Source organism: Oryctolagus cuniculus, chromosome 1 (assembly GCF_051225735.1).
Source record: "Oryctolagus cuniculus isolate XC-2025 breed Fujian yellow rabbit chromosome 1, ASM5122573v1, whole genome shotgun sequence".
NCBI lineage: Eukaryota > Metazoa > Chordata > Mammalia > Lagomorpha > Leporidae > Oryctolagus > Oryctolagus cuniculus.
This window is the reverse complement of record NC_142867.1, coordinates 29,266,980-29,286,000: the sequence shown is the minus strand read 5'-3', so window position 1 is coordinate 29,286,000 and position 19,021 is coordinate 29,266,980. Positions and strand designations below refer to the sequence as shown.

Sequence of the window (19,021 nt, the reverse complement as noted above, 5' to 3'; positions counted from 1 at the left end):
GTACCTGGAATTTTGAAGCATGAGACTCCCATTGAACACAACAATAGATGGAACACCAGAGGGGGAGATTCTTCAGTTAGAGCTGCCTGTTTTACCGCATTATGGGGGGGCTACATGGGGCCAAAGTGCTTGTTTTTCTGGAGGCTGAAGGAAGGAGCCAGCTTATCATGTTTACATGTGACTGAAGGTATTTAAGGGATTTTTCTCACAAGCACTGGTTGGAGGGTCAAAAAGATCTCAATGGAGGGTTCTGGGTGTCATGGACACATGGAGTAGAGTGATCTTCCACATCAAAGAAGCACAGAGGTTTAGTTTCCAGCAGAAGAGTTTCTGAAAAACCAGCTAAATTGCCCCATGGAAAAACCAATTCCACACCCTGAAGGACCCCAAACCAAATTACACCTGTGCCTGCAACAAATCCTGTCCTTTCTCCTTTGTCCTCTTTCCCTCTGGGGCTAAGTCTGGAAAGCTAGGGGGGCCATTCCTAGAAATATGCTGCATGAGGAGGAGGGATGGCATGGAGCAGAAGTGGCCCTGTAGGCACCAAGCCTGAGCAGGCCTGGGAAGCAGAGAGGGGAGGAATTTTACATAGAGTGAAGTTTTCACTTTTAAATATTACACTGCATGAACTGCATTAATTACTGAAATGAGGCTGTTCTTGACCTGAAGGGACCAAAAAGCCATGGGACCTGCCTGTCATCCAAGACAGAGGATAAAGGGATTCAGAGTGAGCTTAAGTAGGCACAGAAGAAAGGCTAAAGTTGCGTGTAATTGTACCCTATTTTCTGCGTAGTCACCACATTAGTGAATTCAATATCCCTCATTATAGCAAAGCTCTGGAGGGCAAAAATTAGCTGGAATTTGAAAGAAGTATTTAAGACAATCTCATCCCAGACTATAGGTCTCTATGGGACCTTCTAATTCTTTCCATTCATTCGCTGTAAATGGACAATATTTCAACCCCTCAAACTAAAGCTCTGAAAATCCATAGCAATTTTTGTTTCTGAACTTCATTATTGTAAGAAAGCAATAATTTGTGATATTTCTTGTAAAGATTTTATCAATAAGGACCTGTGAAATGTGTGATGTGGGTTTAATACACATTCTAGGTCACATTATAAACAACATGAATTAATATTTACAATAATAATCATTGGATACTGTAAGATTCTGATGCTTATACACAATTATTTCCAAAAAGTCTCCCATCCCTTACTCCATTACTGTGATCCAATATTTTGCACTTGAATTTTAGCACAGTCTCTTAATTAGCTCAGCTTCTTCCAGTTTTGTCTTCCTCTGAATGCCTTTTTTTTTTTTTTTTTTTTTTTTGACAGGCAGAGTGGACAGTGAGAGAGACAGAGAGAAAGGTCTTCCTTTGCCATTGGTTCACCCTCCAATGGCTGCCGCGGCCGGCGCACCATGCTGATCCGATGGCAGGAGCCAGGTGCTTCCTCCTGGTCTCCCATGGGGTGCAGGGCCCAAACACTTGGGCCATCCTCCACTGTACTCCCTGGCCACAGCAGAGAGCTGGACTGGAAGAGGGGCAACCGGGACAGAATCCGGCACCCTGAACGGGACTAGAACCCAGTGTGCCGGCATCGCAAGGTGGAGGATTAGCTTAGTGAGCCGCGGCGCCAGCCGCTCTGAATGCTTTTTGATGTGGCAGCCTGAGAGAAGATACATACTTGTGGGACTGTGAGTTTTAACTAAGAAGTTGTTTATTACAGAGTCTGGGTCATTGGAGGTGCTCAATAAATGCTCACTTTATTGCTATGGCCACTTTACTACCACCTGTTTGTCAAAAAATGACAAAAGGCCACCACCCCAGTTACTATCATCATCATCATCATCGTCGTCATTTCTTTTGCATCTTTTTTTTAAAAGATTTATTTATTTATTTGAAAGAGTTACACAGAGAGAGAAGGAGAGGCAGAGAGAGAGAGAGAGAGAGAGAGAGAGAGAGAGAGAGAGAGAGAGAGGTCTTCCATCCACTGGTTCACTCCCCAATTGGCTGCAACAGCCCAAGCTGTGCCGATCTGAAGCCAGGAGCCGGGAGCTTCTTCTGGGTCTCCCATGCAGGTGCAGGGCCCCAAGGACTTGGGCCATTTTCTACTGCTTTCTCAGGCCATAGAAGAGAGCTGGATTGGAAGTGGAGCAGTGGGGACTGGAACCGGTGACCATATGCGTTGCCGGAACTGCAAGTGGCAGCTTTATCTGCTACGCCACAGCGCCTCCTCCCACCCCCGCCATGGCTTTTGCATCTTTCAAGTCTTTTTAGGATCAAATCCAAATTCCTTAATGGCTCTTGAGGTCCTTGGTGATCTTCTTCTTGCTCATTTTTCAGGACTCATCTCTACTACATAATCTCAACAAGAATTTCATATTATTTTTCAATTCTTCATGCAAATGTGATTATTTCTGGATTCAGCCCTTTGCTTTCAAGTTTGTTTGGATATTCCTTCCTTTCAGAAACTTCCCTGCTCCTTAAATGTTGGGTTAGGTGACAATCTCGTGTTCCCATGAACCCGCTACCTCCTCTCTTGAAATGTCTGCCCTGTTATCCTGTGGTTGTTCCTTTGCCTCTATGTATTCCTTTTCACCATATCCTTTGCTAGTTCAAGGGCTGTAACAAATCCAGGAATGCCAGTTCCACATCTCCACAATAGTGCTCAACAAATGAATGAATACCTAAATGAATCCACAACATTAAGATGAGAATTACTATTTGTTATGATGATGATATTACATTATTCAATATAGAGAACATTTCAGCTATATTTCTGCTCAATTAAGGAAGAAAGGAAGGATGAGTGAATGAATGAATCTTGGAGAAAAAATTATTAAGCATTGAGGGGCTGGTGTTGTGGTGTAATGGGTTAAGCTGCTGCCTGGAATGCCAGCATCCCATATGGGTGCTGCTGAGTCCTGACTGCTCCACTTTTGATCCAGCTCCCTGCTAACGCACCTAGGAAAGCAGAAGAGAATGGTACAAGTCCTTGGGACCCTACACTCATATGGGAAACCCAGATGAAGCTCCTGGATCCTGGCTTTGGCCTGGCCCACCCCCTAGTCATTGTGTCCATTTGGGGAGTGGACCAGTGGAAGGAAGATCCATCGATTGATCTCTCTCTCTCTCTTTCTCACTCCACCTTTCAAATAAATAAACCTTTTAAAAATTATTAAGCATTGAGGGCCGGTGGCGTGGCTCACTAGGCTAATCCTCCGCCTTGCGGCGCCGGCACACCGGGTTCTAGTCCCTGTTGGGGCGCCGGATTCTGTCCCAGTTGCCCCTCTTCCAGGCCAGCTCTCTGCTGTGGCCAGGGAGTGCAGTGGAGGATGGCCCAAGTGCTTGGGCCCTGCACCCCGTGGAAGACCAGGATAAGTACCTGGCTCCTGCCATCGGATCAGCGTGGTGTGCCGGCCGCAGCGCGCCGGCAGCGGCGGCCATTGGAGGGTGAACCAACGGCAAAGGAAGACCTTTCTCTCTGTCTCTCCCTCTCACTGTCCACTCTGCCTGTCAAAAAAAAATAATTATTAAGCATTGAAATAAATAGTAATTCTCACTGATAGACAGCTGACCAGAAGGGTAAAATACATTGAGCTTCCATTCCCCACTAGCTCACTCTGTTCTTGAGGATGTCTGATAACCCAAGTTTATCTTCTGTGATGAATATGACTGGGCTTCTGATGTTAACCCTTAAGGCTGAGAGCCTTTACCATGCATTTGAATCTTTGTGTGACATTTTCCTGCTTTTCTAATCAACTTTCTCAGTTTTCATAAGCTGAATGGTGTGGTGGAAGACCTTAATATAGAATCAGTGGATTTCAGGTGGCTTAAGACGCCTTCTCAAAAAATACTTAGAAAAATAGTACAGCATTACAGATTTGTGGAGCTGGAAGGGAAATCTCTGAGCTGAGCCCTTTATGTGCATTTTCACATTTAATCATCACTGATGGCTACCTTCAGTGAAAGTCAGCTATCACACCAGTAAATGCCTGCTGGTGTCTTTTAATGTGTTTGTATTCTCTGCTAAAATCATCAGCTAGTTGAGAACAGCACTTGGTCTTCTCATCTTGGTATCCTCAGACCTCAGTACAGTTTTATTTCCTGGAGCTAAATTTTCTCATAAGCAAAATAAAGAAGCAGGACTGGAGACTGTTGAAGGAAAACATCCAGTTTCAGAGGTTGTATATCATTTTGAGGTCAGGTCTGTGACAACTGCCACATTATCTTTTAGGTACACTGAGAGCTTATACAAATGGAAATTGTGGTTTATATTTTCAAGCAATATTAGTGAGTCTTTGTCCATTTTTTCATGGCTGTTTCAGTGGCTAGTACGTTGCCTTGCATGTACTTGGTGCCTGATAAATATTCATTGATTGAAAAAATGCATTGCTCATTACTGGATCCCTTGTGCAGGGGCTTTATATCTATGATCTCATTTAATCCTCACAAAAATTCCAAAAGACAGGCATTATCCTGCCCACTTTTGAGATCATGAAACTAGGACTAAGTGAGTTTTAGAAAACTGCCCACGTTTTCACAGCTAATAATGGACAGAACCACGATTCAGATTCAATTTGGACTCACTCTGAAGCTTGTACTCCTTCCAGAGTGCCTTGCAGCCTATTCGCAGCATTCTAACTCCCTGATGATCTTAGCAGCCTCTCTCCTGGGAATTCAGAGCTGGTGTATTTTTTTTTCTTTTTGTAAGAGAGATGGTATTGGGGAGAAGGAACTAGGAAAGAATGATAATCCTCACTGTAAAGGTCAACATTATAATATAAGAAATCTACTCCTTTAAAACCCTAAAACAGATAATACAGATTGAGTCCAGTTAAACAACTATAAAACCTCCCCAAGGTTTTTGTCTTGCAGGAATAACTCATATTCTTAAAAAAATCCCATATTTTTTTCTGCACTCATGAAGGGGCCAAGCAGGCCTTGGTTGATATTCCTTATTAGCAAATTTATAGCACTGATACCTCCCCTCCCCGCTTCTCTCTTCTCTGCTGTTATCAGCTAGTGCGATCAGAGCCAGAGCACTGGGACCATCCTTTTATTTCTTTTCATTTTATGATGCTGTTGTTATCACATAGTTTATGGTTCCCTTTGTACCTGCCACACAAGCTGGCATAATTCAGCTGCTACATCATTTTCATTAATCTACAGCCTTTTGAATTTTGCTGTGAGCTCTCTAATGACTTGTCCACAATAGAACCTTTTTGAAACCAAAGAAAATAACTTGAAAAGTTTTACTTTTTTTAACGTGGGAACTAGAAAAATGTAAGTTACACATGTGGCTCACATATGTGTGTATTGGACAAAACTGAGCTAGTTCCTGAAATGACAGCTTTCCTTGGACCTAACACCTACAATAATCCAGGCCATGTGTGTTTTTAAATAGGCTTATTTTCTCCTTTTTTGAAATAATTAATTTATGAGAGACAGAGAGGGAGAGCAGATCTCCCATCTATTGGTTCACACTGCAAATGCCCACAACATCTATGTCTGGGCCGGATGGAAGCTAAGAGCCTGAAACTCCTTCAGGGTCTCCCACATGGGTGGTAGGGTCCCAAGTACTTGAGCCATCACCTGCTGCTTCCCAGGGTGCACATTAGCAGGAAGTTGGAATTGGAAGTGAAGCTAGGACTTGAACCTAGACACTCCAGTATAGGATGTGGGCATCTTAACAACTGTGCCAAATATCCACCCCTGCATTATTTCTTAAAGATGCAAAACTGCCTGATTTCTCTGCCTCTGCATTTTCATGATGCTCTTCTCATTGAACTGTCCAGTTGCCCTCTCACCTGCACACTGAAATCCTGTCCCTCACTAAGGCCTAGCCTAAATATGGTCACCTTTGAAAATATTTTGAGTGCCCTCCTGAGGCATTCCATGGCACTTCTATGGCTATTGCCAGTTTAGACTGCTATTTTAGGGTAACAAACCCCTAGCATCCATGTGGATGTTATCATCTTCTCTGTCCATAGTGGACATTGCTAATCTGTCACAGCACTCTTGTACTGAACCTGATCTTTTCATGAGAATCCTCAAGTCAGCACTCCAGGCAGCAACTACTAGGACCAGAGGAGAAACAACTTCTGAAGAGTAGTGATATTCTGGATGTCCCAAAGTTCTAATATTTAGCCATGGGAAGATTTCCGGTCCAAGTAGAATTCTCAGTGAGGGATACAACATCATTGCTCTCAGGAAAAAAAAAATGATGGTAAGGGATCATATATTTGCATAATGCCTTTATTTTTCTTCTGATACCCCCAACTAATTGTTTTATAGTAGCTGTGCCATTTTCTGCAGATTTCTTTATTTCTTAGGTTTTTCCACAAGCCTGCTAATAATCTAACATGTGGGTGGACTGCCTCCTTCAAAGTGGTTTGGCTGTTGAGCAGTCCAGCCAAGGGCCATTTGGGGGTGCTTTAACCAGTGGACATCTCATGAGGAAATACGAGTCTTAGGTAATATGAGCATCGAGAAACTCTTTCTGTCTCCTTTAATGTGAAGGTTGTCTTGGTGGTAGGCAGGGTTAGAGTTGGAAGACTGGGTATGAGAGAAAGGTTCTTTGTTTTTTAAGATTTATTTAGGTATTTGAAGGAGAGAGAGAGACAGAGAGAGAGAGAGAGAGAGAGAAAGGGACTCTTCCATCCACTGGTACATGCTCCAGATGTCCCCAAGGGTCAGCAGTGGGCCAGGCTGAAGCTAGGAGTTTCTTCTGGGTCTCCCACATGGGTTGTGGGGACCCAACACTTGGGCAGCTTCTGATCCTTTTCCCAGTCAGGTAGCTGGATTGGAAATGGAGCAGCTGGAACACAAACCAGCAGGTGGAGATTTACCTGCTCTGCCACAAGTTCCTCTGCTCTGTTGCACGAATAGAGGTTCTTTCCTTTGGCCAAAACTGTTTGTGAAAAGACCCGATGAGGCCCAAACGAAGTCAAAAAGCTGAAAGAGGAATGACTTTGAACCTGATCCCTCTGCTATGCTGACCCCCAGATACAGTTTTATAAGATTCTTTTCTCAGTCAGGTTTGAGCGTTACTTCAACTTTCTTAAGCTAATCATTCATTGTTATCCTACTGGGAGTTTGAGGTGCTACCAATACTATATGTTGGCACTGGCAACAGAAACTACTCTGTTATTGTTTTTATTCTTGTAAATCTGTTCTGTAATACAGGAAACTTGCGGAGAATAATGACACATATGAGAGGGTACCCAAAAAATTAACAAAAAATGGAATTAAGAGATAAATGGGAGAACTTGAAACTCTTGCATGGTGGTTTTTTTTTTTTTTTTTTTTTTTTTTTTTTTTTTTTTTTTTTTTTTTGACAGGCAGAGTGGATAGTGAGAAAAAGAGACAGGGAGAAAGGTCTTCCTTTACCGTTGGTTCACCCTTCAATGGCCACTGCAGCTGGCACGCTGTGGCCGGCGCACCGTGCTGATCCGAAGGCAGGAGCCAGGTGCTTCTCCTGGTCTCCCATGCGGGTGCAGGGCCCAGGCACTTGGGCCATCCTCTACTGCCTTCCCGGGCCACAGCAGAGAGCTGTACTGGAAGCGGGGTAGCTGGGACAGAATCCAGTGCCCCGACCGGGACTAGAACGTGGTGTGCCAGCGCCACAGGCGGAGGATTAATCTATTGAGCCGCGATGCCGGCCTTGCATAGTGTTTCGTAATACACATTTCTGTGAATGTATTTGAAGCTCTCTTGTATAGGTAGGTTTTTTTTTCTCTTTCCCCCTTTTTTTATTGGTGGTGGTGGTGGTAGTTGTGTGTCTGTGTATGATTTTAGATGAGTCACTGAGTGGCCAACAGAGAAAAAAGATGCTAGATATTTGAGTTGAGCAATGCCGTTACTATTAATACAGATAATAGCATCACATAATTTGTTTTTGAGGAATTTTAAATTTTGTTGATGAATGAGATTAGCACAGACACATTACATAACTTTAACTAGTAGGGTGAGGTGGTAAGAGAGAGAGGTTTGTTAGGAAACAGTTATGTTTCCAAACACATTAAGCAGACATTAAGTGCTAGGGGTCACTAGAGGAAAATGTTCCTGTAGGGAGAGAGAAGTGTGGATTTTAACATGAGTGTGCCCTGCTTCAGGAATCCATGCTCCAGTGAAACAGTGTTGATGAAACAAAGCTAAGCCTCTGGACAGCATCCAAGTCAGAAACTGAATTCCCAGTCTATCGACAACTTGAAACCCATTAAGAGAAGGTTGCCTCTGGATTCACAGCACCGTTGGTGAATAACAAGATGAGAGAAAGGTTCCTCCTGATCAGAGAAGTATTTTTGGCAGATGTAGAAGAGGATAAACTATGTTGGCCAGAGCAATCAGCTTCAAGGCTGTTCCCCTTTCAGCTTTTTGGCTTAGTTTGGGTCTCATCAGGTCTTTTCACACACAGTTCTGGCCAAAGGGAAGAGCCTGTATTCATGTCCATTCTGTGATGAAGCAGAACAGAGCAACTCCCTGAGTGGGATCGGGGAAGGGAGGAAGCCAGTATCTTTGGGGGCAGTTTGAGCTCTCTCATGAGTTCTTCTTCAGCCACTTTAGCTGAACTGAAGGAACAGTGCCAAGAGTTGGACATGAAAACACATTAATTAATCTATGGAGACACCTCTGCGACAGATAAAATTCAAGATAAGGTGTTTCATGGCATTCCCAGGACTGTGTAAAATTGGAATAAACTTGGCATCAGAAAATAGCCTCTTGGATGGCAAGGTAGGGCCCCTATGCTAGTGTGAACCGCTCTTCCCTCTTCAGTCTGCCTCAGGCTCTTTTCTCTTTTTGTAAATTTAACTTAATTTTTTTATTACTGGGCCTGAACTGAGGCACAGGGACGTTATGAACAATGATAGATGGTGACCTCAGAAATCTAGCTAATGTTGTTCTTCTAGGTTTTCCGAGTCATACAAAAGCCATGAAAATACAGTGTCCAGGAGAGAGTTAGATGTGGGGCTTGTTTGTGCTTGTACAAACCTCTTCCCTTCTCCACATCTCGTATAACAATTGGCTCCAGGAGAACAATGGCAGTTAGCATTTACTGAACATTCAGAAAATGTTTAACACAGCATTTTAGGAACTTCACACATATTATCTTGGTTCATCATAGGTCTAGTCATTATCTCAATTGGAGAGACAAGAATCTGAGATTCAAGCAAGATAAGTAGCTTTCTTATGGTGGTGAGTGGCTGAGCCAAGTTCAGAACCTGGGTGGCCTTATAATAAATGTCAATGATAAGTAATCCCTTTCAATAATAAATATCAATGATTCTATAATACATAGTCTATTAAGTATTGATATCAAATGCCTTCAGAACTATGAATTTCTGGGGAAAGTCTGATTTCGTTTTCATATCTTATGCTCATTTCATTTGTTCTAATTTGGTGTAGTGTAGGATGACATATAGTCTAACAGCTAATATTTGTGCTTTGTTTCCAAATTGAAAACAAACCTCTTACCCAGTGGAATTTCCCATTTAATCATTAGAGCGAGCTGTTGAGGTAGGAAACAGGCTGGGGAAATGTTACCATCATTTTATAGGGACTGACAGAGTTGAAACATCTAGCTAAGGCTCCTCACCTGGTAAACACTGGAGTCAGGGCTGGAACCTTGTTTTGCCTAGTGTGTTGTGTTAAGCTTCTTTTTGTGTTACTCAGGAAATCCATTTTGCCTCCATTGATCATGGCCTGGAGCACAAGGTCGGAGCATGGAGAAAGCCCCTGCCAGGATTTCTTAGTGAATACTCGAAAAATCTCGTTTAGGTTTCTTAAATACATTTCGAAGCTTCTGTGTACACTTATAGGACAGAATTCTATTAAGCTTAACTTGTATTTGCCAGGTGGCTGGGCCCCGCTTCCGTGCTATCCTGGTATACTGCACTGAGAAAACGTGATGGGGAAAAATAGGCTTATCACCAATGAGTCCTGCTGCCCAATTTTCCCTGGACAGATGTCCATTATTCTGAAGTGTCCCTTATTGGGGAAATAAGGGCCATCTAGCTGGGCAACTTAGGCATGGTGGGTCTGAACACAGCCTCCTCACCTTTCTCCAATCACAAGGAGAAACAAGGCCACCAAATACCAGAACAGTTGATCTCTGGACAGCAGTTCTGGCTGATGGATTTGGTGACCCGAAGCTGCCTCATTGTCGTTTGTGACACGCTCTGTGCTTTCCGCCCCATGAGGTGGCTGCAGGCTAACCACGCTTTTCCACCAGATCCCAGCTCTGCAGTTTTGGAGATGGGCACTTGTTTTCCCTGCATTCTCTCCAACACTCCAGGGCTGGCCGGTGTTCATTCTGGATGCTTCATCCCCTGGCAAGCAGTCATTTCATCCATCAAACAAGGCAGGCACCCCGAGGATTTGCTCTAATGGTGTATGCATTAGGTATCTGCCAGGGTTCACACTGTAGCTTGGCAGAGCAGATCAGTGAGGATGATCCAAACTCAAACCTGATACAATCCAAGAGGGTTGTGATGAATCTCATCCTTAGCTTGAGGTCATTCCCAGCCCTGTGCCCACCCCATATGTCCTGGAGGCTTTGGAGTCAGAGGGCCTGATTGGATCCTGGCAGCAAAAGGGAGGGTCCTTGTATAGATGCAGCTGGTAAATCTAATTTGGCCTTGAGCTCTGACAGCTTGTATATCCCCCATTATTCTTCTCTAGCTGGGACCCGGGAGGTAGCTAGTTGTTGACTAAATTCAGGCCAGAGGCAGGGATCGGGTGATACTTCCCATTCATAGTAGGAAAACTTTGTCTTGTTTTTGACAAAGTACTTGTGTTTGCCAAAGCCTTAGACATTAAAATTAACACTAATTCACTCTCACCAGTCTCAAAGAACAGCTTCTCTCTTCCACAACGTTTTCATGATGCTGGCATTTCTGCCCACATCTTTCCTTAAATACAACCATTAGCAACATCTTATAAAATAGTGATGACTACTTATAAGAGTCCCTTGTTTTGACATAATGCTTTATATTTTCCAAAGCACTATCACATGTATTATCATATTTGATTCTCAATTTTTTTTAAGTATATAGAGTTGCTAAATATTCTGCTCTCACAACCAGAAGCCAAAAACATTTCCACACATAGAGCATATCAATGTCTCAAAATTTATATTTTTCATCACTTTCTTTTTTGTCTTTGTCAGTTTCCTCTCCAGGGTACTTGACTGTATTGTTGGCTGTGTTCTTATGAATTATGCATTATCTAGTACCCCAAATGATTTAAGTATATTAACAATTTAAATGCGTGTAATACAAGGGAAAAATGCAGAGAAGTCCCAACCCCCTTGAACCAATTGCAGAGAACTTAGGTAGTTCTATGGTACTTCAGACTTGGAAAGTGTTTCTCTTTGGGCAAGTGGTTGTCCCTCACTCCATTGAGAAGGAAAGAGAGAAACCTAAGAAATTAGATATGCTGTTAAGTAAAGACAGGTAAGGTAATCTGTTAAAAACACAGCTGAATTTTCTTGAAATACTAGGGAATAAAAGAGGGACATAGTACCCCAGATGCATATCCCAGATGCATATCCCACTGCTGCAAGAAGAGATGGGCTATAAACGGATCTGTGCTGCCACTAAAATGGTCATTCAGGGTGTGGGAATTAAAAAGCTCAGGAAAACCTAGGTTTTTGAAAAGTAGAATGGTTGAGTCCTGGTTCTTATCAGGTTCTTAGGGTGCAGGCTTCTAGAACTGTCTGTCACAGTCTTAGTTCAAGAGTCTGTTCGGTGTGATCCTTGTATAGAGGGGAAGAGGTGATGGGCTTCACTGGCTCACACAAGCCCAAAGCCTCTGGCGGAGGACTCACGGTATCGGTTCTTGAGGCTGACTCACATGCTCTCAGCTCTGCACTGAGGTGCTAGGACACAGGCTTGAGGAGGAAATGGAATCCAGGAGCACTCAAATCTGCTGAGAAGGCCTGGAAAGCAGGTCTAATAACGCAGTTTGGGAAGTATGGTTGACACCATTGGCAAAATCTTCAAACTTTTCAAGAAGACATGAACGTCTCCAATGTTATTCTCTAAGAGAATGCGTGGCGACCATAGGGTTATGATTGAAATTCTGTGATTAACATCTTAATGAGAGGTTTCTCACACTTGAGTACAGGGTTCAACGTAATGAAACCTGACAGACGGGGTTAGATGACCTGGCATCCTAATTAGGTTGAATCCAAAACGATCCTCTCTGTCTCTTCTCCTTCCTAGGACACCTCTGAGACCTGCTTTGCTCTTTGTCAGCAGTAGGGTGAAGCTAAATTTCTCCAAGTATTGATTTTGGGAATATCTTTTTGAAGTGATGTCAGAGCTGGCATTGATTTGTTTGCTATGCAATATGAAAATGTAATTTGGGCTTATGAAAAGTTGAGATTGAGTAAACATAACTTCAGAAGTTCCTATATAAGTATGAAGTTACTTCAAAAAGGTCAGGAAAAAATAGAGTTAGAAGATATTTATTTTGATGCAAAATATTTTTAAATCCATCCATAGTCTTCATAACATGCATTTCCACGAACTTTTTGAATACCCCATCATTTACCATTCTGGTGGAAGTTGGTTCAGACTACTTTTGCTGAAGGAATTTCAACTAGGAGGGTTTCTTTAAAAAACTCATGAAAATGCCTGTTCTGAACAAAACTTTGCATACATTTCAAAACTTTTGCATCAAAATCACTTATCTTTTTAAAAAATTAATTTATCTATCACAAGTCTGAAACTGGGCTGAGCCAAGGATGTGAGCCATGAACTTAATCCAAGTTTCCCACAGGAGAGGCAGGAACTCAGTTACTTGGGCCATCAGCGCTGTCTCCCAAGGTCTGCTTTAGCAGCAAGTTGGATTCAGTAGCTGGAACCAAGCATTGAATCCAGAAACTCTAAAGTGGGGTGTCAGTATACTGACAGGCATCTTAGCTGCTAGGTGAAGCTCCTTCCTCTAGCTTATCTTTGCAGTTCCATTTTCTGGTGAACTTTGTGAGGTATCCTTGTAGACTGAGATGCTTCTAAGCAGATTACTTGGAGAGAAAAGACATTTAAAGTCTTTGACTTTTGGAATTTCTATGACTTCAGTGATAAGAAGTGAAAATTGTGATTTTGAATTTAAGTTTCTTCCTGTAGATTTGATGACAGACAGAAGTCAGATTTATGCTGATATTGCTGGAGGGTTTTTATGTTAGCTTTAGATTTCTATAGGACATTAGGGAGCTTTATTGGTTAAAGTAGGTATACATAGTTTAGGGTGAGAATTAGAATCAATAGAGAATTTTAATTTAGGATACAACATGGACTTGGATTTGATTTAATTTTATATTGGTCAGCTATTGCTGCAATGATGTGGCCTAACTATTCCAAAACTCAGTGCATTATACTGTAAGCGTTTATTTTTTTTATATACAGGATTCTATAGGTTTGCTAGGACATTTATATTTGAAGTTTTATTGGCTAGGCTTGGCTTCAAGTCGGGTTTAGGTCTGTTGCATGTGTCTCCATATATTTGTGAATGAAGCAGATGGCATATTCTTCTCATGATCAATGGCAGACACTCAAGAGAGAGCACAACCACATATTACCTCTTAAGGCCTTGGCTCAGAACTAAACATTGTCATTCTTCCCACATTCCATTGGCCAAACTCAACAGGGGAAATATACTCTGCCCACTCCTGTGCATTGCAAGATCTTATTATAAGAGGATGTGAAGAATTGAAATCAATGTCTAATCAACCACAAGTACTATGCTTTTTGTTTGTTGCATGCATCCTTTTTCCTTTATTCTTTCAGGAGTGTTGTCAATAATATAAAATCTACTGTGGTTCCCACAGCTCTGAAGCACATTGACTGTTTTCATTAAGACCTATCCCAAAATTATTGAATTAGAATTTTTCGGCATGGCTATTGTGCATCCTGGGAGGTATCAGGTGATGGCTAAAGTACTTGGCTTCCTGCCACCCATGGGGAAGATCTGGATTCAGGCCTAGGTTTCAGCTTTTAGGCTTCTTAGCCCTGGCTGTTGTTAAGAATTTGGGGAGCAAACCAGAGGATGTTCTTTCTCTCTCCCTTCCAAATAAAATGAAAATAAATAAACAAAACATTTTAAAAAAAGAATTTCCTGGATAGATGTCAGGAATTTATATTTTAATAACCTCTGCAGATGATATCAGTGAACTGTTAAATTTCATTAGTTAATCCATTTAACTCAGAAACTCAGCTCTCAGGCAATAGTAGGATTGATCTACTTTATTTATTATCTACTTGTTAATTGCTATCTTGTTAAAACTGTGTGTGAGTATGTGTGTGTGTGTGCTTGGAAATAGCTCAAACTACAGTAGTCAATTCTCTTGACCCATCTTGCAATTTTCTGCTTTGTCTACATTGCTGTTTCCTCCCCAGAACACTTTTCCCCTAAGTGCTTCTTTCTAAATTCTGCTCCACCCCAAATCACTGCCAAATCAGATACTTTAAGGTCCTATATACAAAGGCTACTATTTCAATTCACCTTTTCTTATTTTGTGTATCTGTATTAGTTATCAAGTGAATTAAAATTTATTAAATTTATTTTCCTTTCATTTGAAAGGCAGGGAAACAGAAACACAGAACCAGAGACACTGGTTCAGTTCCCAGACGCCTGCAACTGCTGTGACTGGGAGTGGACAAAGCCCGGAGCCTAGGACTCAGTCTGGGTCTCCTATGTGGGCGGCAGGACCTCAATGACTTGAGCCCTCAGCTTTTCCCTCCCAGAGTGTGCAAAAGCAGGAAGCTAGAATCTGAAGTGGATCTGGGACTCAAACCCAGGCACTTCTATATGAGATGTGGACATCTGAGTGGCATCTTGACCCCTGTGCCAAACACCTGCCCATATCAGGTGAGTGTAATACAATTATTAAAGGTAATTGTTTTTAATGTCTCCTCCCCTCAATTAAAAGTATCTTGATGGTAGCAGGACGCCCAGGTTATCTGTGCATCCTCCCCAACTCCCCCTAAGTGTTCCTTTTCTTCATTTTCAAAGCTTCGCTGCGGTTCCCCTTGGATGTCCTCTCCTCCTGTGCCTTTCTTCCAGTTTCCCGTTCATCCCCCTTCCTTGCGATCTTGCTGATTTTAAGACACCATAGGCAGTGTCCTTGGGTTTTTGAGCCTTCCCTTTCTATCACTCTGTCTATACACACCTCTTGCTTGCTCTTTGATTTTCCCTATTCCGGCTCCAATTTTCCCATTTTTGTCTCTCCTAGTTCTTCACTTCACTAAGTATATTACAGCAGGGGATATAGATTTTTTTCTTTTAAGTCTCTGGCTTTACTCTTCCCTTGAGAACTTTCTCTATATTATTTTGAAAAATGACCTGCTGGTTCCTACCCCTTGAAAGAGCGGGAGGCCTTCCTGTTACAGTTTTGGTCATAGGTTTTAATCATATTTGAAAAAATTTTCCCAATCTTTCCAGAGTATTTTCTCATTGTGTACATATTTATGCCAAATCTTCCAACTCTTAGCAATTAATTCTTTCTGTGTTCTTAGTGATGTGACAGGGGGTTCGAAAAACTTTGCATTTTACTACTACTTTCTTACACATACATATTAATTATTCAAAAGGGGCACATTCTTTTGGTAAGCGCATTCAGGACTGTTAGGGATGTGTGTCTGATTTTGTAGTGCAATCAATGGAGTCTATATATTTGCTTTTCACAGTCACTTTGGGATCATTTCTAGCCTTGTCACTGTGTGCAGTTATAATCTCTTCTCAACACCACAATTCTTGCTGCCAGAAGGGAAAGTCTCTTTCCCTTAAGTACAGCTCATTCCACATCTCATTTTGCAGGAAAAAATGGTGGGGAAGGGCACAAGCATTCCCAGTTTTTATGTAACTGATCTTCAGAACAAGACAAATGGTAATGCAACAACAAAAGGATGATTTTGAAATGACTTTTTTTTTTTTTTTTTTTTGGTCTCCCAAAGGCTTCTTGAAAGCTGTTTGGTTGGGGGAATCTTCTATTATCCTCCCTCCAGTCTTCTTATGTCTTTGACTTCTCTGATAATTCTTAGATAATAGAAAGTTTTCAGGTTGTTTAAGTTGAAGACAAGGTTTGGACACCAGAGCTGCATTATCAAGTCTAAGATGTTAAATAATAAAGTTTAAAACAAATTTTTGGAATGCAGAGTGACAGAGAGAGAGAGAGAGACAGAGACAGACAGAGAGAGAGAGAGAAAGGACAGAAATATCTTCTACCTGATGGTTCACTGCCTAAAGGCCCATAACAGCTGGGCCTGGGCCTGGCGAAGCCTGGCACCAGGAACTCCAGTTGGTCTCCCACATGGGACCCAAGTACTTGATCCATCACCTGCTGCTTCCCAGTATTCACATTATCTGGAAACTGGGTTAGAAGTAGAGGCAGGACTCAATCCCAAGGATTCTGAAATGGGATGCTGGCCTCCTAAGTAGTGGCTTAACCCATTGCACCACAACACCCATTTGCAAACATGAAGATTCAGTATCAGCTATTTTTTTTAAAATTATTTAAGTTATACAATTTTCATGTATTTCATATATACAGATTTAGGAACATAGTGACAATCCCACCCCAACCCCTCCACTGCCCATACTCCAACCTTTCTTCCTCCTCCCTCTCCATTCCCACTCTTAGTTTTCAGTGTCAGCTATCTTCCCATTCTTCCACTAGGGCTTGCCTCGGGTTTACAGCTGGCAGGACGATGGAGCTGTTCTTGGTTTCTTGTCTGTGTTTCTGCCTTTCTTGCTAGCAGGGTGGGGAGAGAAAAGAGAATGAAGGCCATAGAAAAGGTCAATATTAAACTAGTACTATCTCAATTTTTTAAAAAATATTTATTTCTTTATTTGAAAGATTTACAAAGAAGGAGAGGCAGAGGCAGAGGCAGAGAGAGGGAGAGAGAAAGAGAGAGCAAGCTAGCTTCCATCTGCTGGTTCGCTCTCCCAGTGGCTGTGTCTGCTGGAAATGAGCCAATCTGAAGCCAGGAGCCAGTAGCCAAAAGCTTCTCCTGGGTCTCCTACATGAGTACAGGGGCCCAAGGACTTGGGCCATCTTCTGCTGCTTTCCCAGGTAGATTAACAGGGAGCTGGATCAGAAGTGGAGCAGCCAGGACTCTGTCACTAATATGGGATGCAAGTGCTACACCACAGCGTTGGCCCCACTATCTCAAATTCATTCCTCTTTGACTTGTGTCTCTTTATAGCTGATTCTTTCTCTCTAGAGCAACATTGCAGTCTATTTTGGAGATTCTCATTTGGGGGATCTTGGTCCATTGTTCTTTGAGGAAAATACATTTCCTTCTCTACTCCTTCTGTAGTCTCTAGAAATCTAGCCTGTATGTCCAGCTTTCTCCAAGGATCCTTCCATTCTTCCATCCCATTTGACCTGATGTCTTCTCATGTGTGGGCCCCATCTGGTAACCTTAGCCAATCCAGTCAGCTTCTGCTACCTCTGCAGGCTGCTTAGCGTTCTCAGTCGGGCCTCATGTACCATCCCTCTGCTTCCAGCTAGAGCCCATTTCAAGATATTATGTACATATTCATTGGTCAGGTCAAGTATGTAATAAAATTACTCTTTATTTGTGGGTTATCTGGCTATAATGTAGATTAAAAATTTGTTATCTCAAAAATAAAAAAGAAAAAAACACGAGGAAGCAGGGGCAGGTATAAACACACAAAGTCAAGGTTCAGGAAGTTCAAGCCACTACCACTCTACTTATCTGCTGTTGAGGCTTTCCTTGTTCCTCTAGGTGGTGTGGAGGCCTATCCTCACCCTTATTGGTGGTCTATATGCACCTGGTGCAGCGTCTCCTGCAGTGGACCACTTCCCTTTGCCTCCCCCTAGTGGCTAAGACAGGTTAATCCCAGTGGGCTTCTCATTCATTCACAAGGCTCATTTGCTTTCCTTAAAACGGCCCTGTGAAATGGTAGATACCGGGAAAGTGACACAAAACTGTCCCATGATGCATTTCCTATATGAGAACATGTCTCGGGACATGGTTCTGGGTTTTTTATTCCAAGCAGACATCTGATACTGACCAGCTCACTTTGCATCTCTGGTTCTCATGTGTGAACAGATTTATGGAAACATGGGATCCATCCAAACCATATAGCATTTGGCATTTGATCCCTGGCCTAGAAACATAAGCCAACACCTTTCTGGCTAGGAGGTAACTCAGTTTCAAATTTCATTCCATTCCATTCAAATAATTCATCCTTGTTGCTTTTGGTTCTTTCCTCCAGTTCTTTCAGATTTCGCTATTCTCAACCAAACCCTTGGTTGTGTGGGGCCCATTTCTTTGTGTGCTCATGGTACTAAAACACATCCAGTGTACAAGGACATGCAGCCATGCTCATCTTCTGTTTGTGTATAACCCAAGGGTTTCATCTTTATGGAGATACCCCTTACCTTACCATCTAAATAATACACCTGTACCATGTGACTGTAAGGAGTCCTGATCCTGTCACAGCTGCTTTTGAGGCTCTCTGGGTGGTGCTTGCATATCCTTTTTACCTCCAATCTTCCATCTTTGGGTCCTTCCCTTGAGCTCTTTTCTCATCATGCTGTTCATGTGCCTTCTAAGTTTCTGTCTTCTTCCCAGACTGATGGTCTGATCGAGCAGTTTGTGTACTGCATAGCTCAAAGAATGCTTTTCATGTAAACTCTTATGTGAACAGCATCCTCCAGAGGCACTGCCCTGTTCCCTGCTCCCTGCTATCCACCAATAATGGAAAGAGCCTGTCTCTCTGGTCCCCAAAGAGCCCTAACACAAAGCTGGTTTGTGCATAGCAAGGAACATGGAAACTTAAAATTGGCCATTAGATGTCATTTCATGCATTGATCCTTTGATTTTTTGTTGTGGTAGTATGTCTCCAACTGGTCGTGTTTTTCCTTAACCCCATTTCTGCCCTCATGTGGGTAAAGCCAGTTTTTCCATTAGGTTAGCATCCTTCTTTTTCAACAATTTCCTGAAGCAATACATTAGCTAACAACTTAGTATCCTCCCAGAG

General features: G+C 42.3%; 1 long non-coding RNA gene across 6 annotated transcripts in view; it reads left to right on the top strand.

The window, feature by feature from the left end:
• Window positions 1–19,021, top strand: part of LOC149128329 (uncharacterized) — a 236,657-nt gene that overhangs the window by 75,520 nt on the left and 142,116 nt on the right. For 2 of the 6 annotated variants that reach the window (XR_016217647.1, XR_016217639.1), the window contains one exon: window positions 14,591–14,864. The exons of the other annotated variants lie outside the window; for them this stretch is intronic. This is a non-coding gene — a long non-coding RNA (uncharacterized LOC149128329). Of the gene's footprint in view, window positions 1–14,590; window positions 14,865–19,021 lie in introns of those variants that run through there. 6 annotated transcript variants of the gene reach the window in all.